General features: G+C 46.8%; 2 pseudogenes; both read right to left on the reverse strand.

Moving 5' to 3' along the window:
- Positions 1-3,378: 3,378 nt before the first annotated feature.
- LOC143266836 (zinc finger CCCH domain-containing protein 15 pseudogene) lies at positions 3,379-4,688 on the reverse strand (annotated as a pseudogene).
- Positions 4,689-5,075: 387 nt separating this feature from the next.
- LOC102906223 (zinc finger CCCH domain-containing protein 15 pseudogene) lies at positions 5,076-5,661 on the reverse strand (annotated as a pseudogene).
- Positions 5,662-6,000: the final 339 nt, after the last annotated feature.

The following is a 6,000-nucleotide window of genomic DNA, read 5'->3' on the forward strand; positions in this document are numbered from 1 at the left end:
TGTATAACATGGGGAGGGTGTATAACATGGGGAGGGTGTATAACATGGGGAGGGTGTATAACATGGGGAGGGTGTATAACATGGGGAGGGTGTATAACATGGGGAGGGTGTATAGTGTGGGGAGGGTGTATAACATGGGGAGGGTGTATAACATGGGGAGGGTGTATAACATGGGGAGGGTGTATAACATGGGGAGGGTGTATAACATGGGGAGGGTGTATAACATGGGGAGGGTGTATAACATGGGGAGGGTGTATAGTATGGGGAGGGTGTATAGTATGGGGAGGGTGTATAGTATGGGGAGGGTGTATAGTATGGGGAGGGTGTATAGTATGGGGAGGGTGTATAGTGTGGGGAGGGTGTATAGTATGGGGAGGGTGTATAACATGGGGAGGGTGTATAACATGGGGAGGGTGTATAGTATGGGGAGGGTGTATAGTATGGGGAGGGTGTATAACATGGGGAGGGTGTATAGTATGGGGAGGGTGTATAACATGGGGAGGGTGTATAACATGGGGAGGGTGTATAACATGGGGAGGGTGTATAACATGGGGAGGGTGTATAACATGGGGAGGGTGTATAACATGGAGAGGGTGTATAACATGGGGAGGGGTGCAAGTACCACGACTTGCCTGAGGAAGTCAGAGGACAGTTTTCAGGAATCAGTTCTTTCCTTCCACCATGTGTATTCCAGAGGTCAAACTCGGGGTGGCAGGCATCTTTACCACTGAGCCCTCTCAGCAGCGTCTATCATATTCTTCACTGGCACCAATAAGCCATAACTGGCCCAGGTCCTAGACACTGTCTGTTCACTGTGGTAACGTCAAGCCAATCTTTTGTTTTGTTTTTTTGGCACAAGGTCTCGCTATATAGCTCAGGCTGGCCTGGAATTTATCAGTGTGGCCGGAACTCACAATCCTCCTGCCTCAGCCTCCTGAGTGCTGCAGTTAAAGGCATGTACTGCATATCTGGCTTGCTAATTATGTTTTGTTGGTTGATTGGTTCAAGTTCAGCGACAAAAGACATTGTGTTTAGTTGCTAAGTCTCACATCCCTTTTAATCTAGAATGAGTCGCACTCCAGTTCCTTGCCTTTGGTCCCTGCGGAGTGCCTGACCGTCCACAGTCATTCATTCGCTGCCCCTAAATGGTCTCCAGCTGAAGTCAGCAAGCTCTCCCCAGCTTTGACCTTGAATGTGGGACGGGGATTATATTCGTTATTTTCAAAGTCAGCAAGAAAGCTACACCTGGGCAGAAAGGGACTTGCATAAATTCTCGCCAGCAGCTAAATGAGTCATTTCTCCATTTTGTCAAAAGCCCTGTGTGCTCAGTGTCTGGGCTCTGCCAGCATTTCTTGTGAAAGTGGACTGAGGGCAATGAGGGAGGAGATAGGTATGGGGGCATTCTGCTCACCCATGGTGGCCTGGAACCCCAGGAATGAGGTGTCCTGGAGGCAGGTGAGGTCCGAGGCTCTGGTGGGGTGGGGCACAGGGAAGGAGGCAGCGGGGTCCTTCTCTCCTCACTTCTAGCCCATCCTGCCACTGCGCTCCCCAGCTGCAGCTGGGGGGTGACCCTCAGCATTCCCCCCCCCCAGAAGGCTGAGCTATCCGGCAGGAAGAGGTGAACAAGGGCACAGATACCAGGGTCAAAGACACGAGCTCCAGCTGTTTAGTGTTCTGCCCAGCCTCAGTATTCCCACTCGGGAAGTGGGGCACAGTCTTCTCTGGCTGTTTCCAGGAACTAAATGACAGTCACTACTCTTTAGGGATGGTCTTTAATTTTTTAAAATTTATTTATCTGGGTGAGTAGGGTAGGGATTGTGAGTGCCACGGTGTATATATGTGGAATCAGAGGACAGCTTTCAGGAGTTGGTTCTCTCCTTCCACCGTATGGGTCCCTGGGATCCAGTGGGTTGTCAGGCTTGGTGGCCACCTCTGAGCCATTCCAGTGGCTCCTTGAGGTATGGTCTTGAAGAATAGAGCCTTGAGGTGTGACTGGCAGGGAATCTGGGTTAGTGAAGGCTCTGTCTGCTGCTGCCCAAGATAAGGGCCCAGGTCCATCCTAAGTTCCTGGGTTCCCACTAGTGCTGGCCTCTGAAGCCCTGGTACACATACACACACACACACACACAGAGCTGAACTAGGGTGGGGTGCTGTGGGTCTGAAGCCACTCTCAGGATGGCTGAGAGTCTTGGGGGGCTTCCTGGATTTTTCCATTTCTCTCTTGCTGCTGGAGACCCTGCACTGCTGAAGATTGATCCCAGAGGCACACTTCCTGGATTTGAATCTCATTTCAGCCACCCACCAGCTGCAGGACTCTGGGTAAATTTCTTAGTTGTCACCCAGTGACTCAGGTTTTTTATCCATAAAAGCAGTTTTGGTGGAGGCCGGAGGCCTTTTCCTAGTCTGAGTTAACACTTTAGAGCACTCAGGACTGCCCAGCACAAGCAGTTTGGAGCTCCTTGCTCTGGGTCCCCTCTGCTTCCCCCACCCCTTTGGTTTTTTTCAAGACAGGGTTTCTCTGTGTAGTTTTGGTGCCTGTCCTAGATCTTGCTCTGTAGACCATGCTGGCCTCGAACTCACAGAGATCCGCCTGGCTCTGCCTCCCGAGTGCTGGGATTAAAGGCATGTGTCACCGCTGCCGAGCCTGGGTCTCCTCTGCTAAGACACAACCTCATTATGTGTCAGTGTCCTTGGTCTCTACATGACAGACATGTCTTACACATTTTCCACACAGGACTAGCCATTTTTCCCAAGAGGTGGTGCTCCTTTGGGTGACAAGAGGGTTTGGGAGACCATATCATCAGCACCGAATGCTCAGCGGCACTGGGTTGTCACTGCAAGTGGACTTGAAACTAGAAAAACTTGTTCATTGTTTGTTTGTTTAATTGTAGCATTTAATTAGGTTGATGATCTGACAATTGAGAAATTAAAGCTCAGTCTTTTTGGAAATGAAAATTAACAATTGTTAACACTGTCAGTATTCCGTTATGTAACATGCATTCACTAAGACAATCCATTAAATCTTTGCCTTCTGTGATACCTACAACCAACACAGTCAATATCTAATTAAAATACTAAGCTAGGCATGTTAAGAAACTTTCCATAGGAAAACTTAAAGGAAAAAAGAGGCTCATAGTTGGATTTGGATGTGTGATAGTCTTCATTTACAACATTATTGGCAAAAAAGGGCAGAACTAGCCGGGCGATGGTGGCGCACGCCTTTAATCCCAGCACTCGGGAGGCAGAGGCAGGCGGATCTCTGTGAGTTCGAGGCCAGCCTGGGCTACCAAGTGAGTTCCAGGAAAGGCGCAAAGCTATACAGAGAAACCCTGTCTCGAAAAACCAAAAAAAAAAAAAAAAAAAAAAGGGCAGCTTTGAACAGCTTTAACAAGTTCCATTCCCTGTGTCCATCCAATTGTCCAGCTGGACAATACTGAATCTTCATATGCAGTTTACTTTATCAAGCACAGTGTTTGCCTTTCAGGCAGTCTTTAAAACAGATAAATACAAAGGAAAGGAAACCACTCATTAAAAACCGCTACAAATGGAAAGTATTTTAAGTACGAATTTGTTCTTCCTGGAAATAATCCATGCCCATTGAAACCCAAACTCTGGAGAAGCAGTTACACTCCCTAAGGGAGTGGACAGATACAACCACCATCTACCTAAGACCATTTTCAGTTTATCAGCTACTCAGAACTTATTTTGAGATGTCATCAAAGTCAGAAGAGAAGACTGAGGGGCAGCACCCCTCCAGTACCATCAGGGGAGAAAGCATCCTGTTGATCTCGGCGGCAGAACATCAAACGGACTCAATTCAATTCGTGTTGATTGTGTCGAGCTGACCTGATTTTCTTCCTTGACTTGTCTGGTGTCATTTTTCTAGATCAAGTGTGTGTAATTCTTCTTCTAGCTCTTCCTGATCTTCCCCAGTGGCAGATTTTCATCAAGGGAACAACATTGATCCTGGGTTTTTTGTTTTGTTTTTTCTTTTTTTTTCCATTTTCTTGGCTCCCTCCTCCACTGTCCTCATCCAAATCGCTTCTTTTGCCATCCTCAGTCCGACCTCCGGACGCTTTACTTAATTTGTTTTTGTCTTTATCTGAAGTGTGTGTGCTAAACCTTTCAAGACTGGCCACAGAGATACCAGTCTCTTCTACATCTCTTGGGATATGCAGGCTTAAATCTGTGTCATTTACACTCATAGAATCATCAACCTCACCACCTGTCCCCTGAATGTAGTGGGTACCATCTGTTTCCTCCTCTCCTCCTCATTGACCAGCTCAGAACCAAATTCAAACACCTCATGACCACTGGTCACCACCCTGCTTTGAAGTCAGCTTTCCATCTCTCCATGTCCTGTTCAAGTATATCAATCTTTTCTTGTCATTTCCTTCTCTTCTGAAGGGGTTAAACTCTCCTACTCTCACAACTGAGTTTAGGTTTCAGTCCCCTGAGAAGGGCAAAACAGGTGTCTGTCCAACAAAGGATCATTTATCCACAAGGCCCTTGCATTCAGGGATGAGGCCTGAGCTAGCCTCACAATGTCTCAAGAACAAATCCAGCAGCCCCTTCTAAATCACATCCAGACTTTCCCATGCTTGTGCAGATGTGTCCAAAAATGGTGAGACTAAACCTCAGCCAATTAAAAGTATACTAATGTAACTGCTGCTTGTGTAACCAATCATATCGGAGATGACCTAACTGTCCCTGAACCCCCTTAGCTGTGTTTAAAAGGAGCCTACACACTCCTCTCGGGGTCATTGCCATTTTGTACAAGTGAATGACCCCACACGAATATTTTTTTTTTTAAAGATTTATTTATTTATTTATTTATTTATTATACAGTGTTCTGTATGCACACACCCCTGCAGGCCAGAAGAGGGCGCCAGATCTCACTACAGATGGTTGTGAGCCACCATGTGGTTGCTGGGAATTGAACTCAGGACCTTTGGAAGAACAAGCAGTGCTCTTAACCTCTGAGCCATCTCTCCAGCCCCCGACCCCACACGAATATTAATAAACGCTCTTTGTCTTGCATACTATTTGAGTCTGGGTCTTCCTTCAGTGTTTCCTCAGACCCTACACTTCCACTTGAGACAAGATTCTACAGTGAGATTGGTAGCATTTGGACGCAGGGCGGCAGATTGATCTTTCAATTAGATCATCTAATAAAATTTCATCTTCTTTCTCTTTTCTTTCTGTCTTTTTTCAGCACAAACGCGGAAGGGAGTGCAGGGTGATGCATGCGACTGTTCTCACCTCCAGGATGCCCAACCAGCCGTCCTTGCTGTTTTCAGTAGCTTCAAGGAAATGTCTGCACACTACGTGAGTTTTGGTTTTTCTTTTCCGCCTCACCAAGTTTCTCGTTTACTACTTCCTCCATCTTCTTTTCCTCCTCATTACCCATAGTATTTATTTCAAGTTCTTCATCTCTGGCATCAGTGTAGACACTTCGCTTTTCCCCTCTTCTCTCCCAGATGAGGTCAGGAGAGAGCTTACACTTTTCTCCTTTAGTGCACTGTCCTTGTTTGAAGAATGCACACACCACAGATTTGGGCGCTTCGCCTTAGCTTTTTGTGCAGCAGCTACAGGTTTGAACAACTCATTTAGTTCCTGTAGTTCTTTCTTCTTGACGTCTTCCTTCAAGGCCTTTTCATGTCACTGTGTGTCCCTGACGAGGGTTCTGTTGACGATTCCACCTGATGAGTGGCAGCCTTACCAGAAGACTCCGGTGTCTTTGTGCCTCTAGACCCTTAGACTGAGAGCCTTGTCCTCTGTGACCTTCCTTCTGCTCTGCCTTCTTGCTGCCCCAGCCTGAGGCTGGAAAAGCTTATTCTTTAAGACAAATTTCTTTTGCTTGTTTGATTGTTTTTGTTTTTGTTTGTTTGTTCATTTGTTTTGAGATAGGATCTTGCTTTGTTGCCTGGGCTGGCTTCAAACTCATTATCCTCCTGCCTCAGTGTCCTGAGTGTTGTGGTTATTGTTTCTCATTCTCTT

This window comes from Peromyscus maniculatus, chromosome 8 (assembly GCF_049852395.1).
Source record: "Peromyscus maniculatus bairdii isolate BWxNUB_F1_BW_parent chromosome 8, HU_Pman_BW_mat_3.1, whole genome shotgun sequence".
In the NCBI taxonomy this organism is placed as follows: domain Eukaryota; kingdom Metazoa; phylum Chordata; class Mammalia; order Rodentia; family Cricetidae; genus Peromyscus; species Peromyscus maniculatus.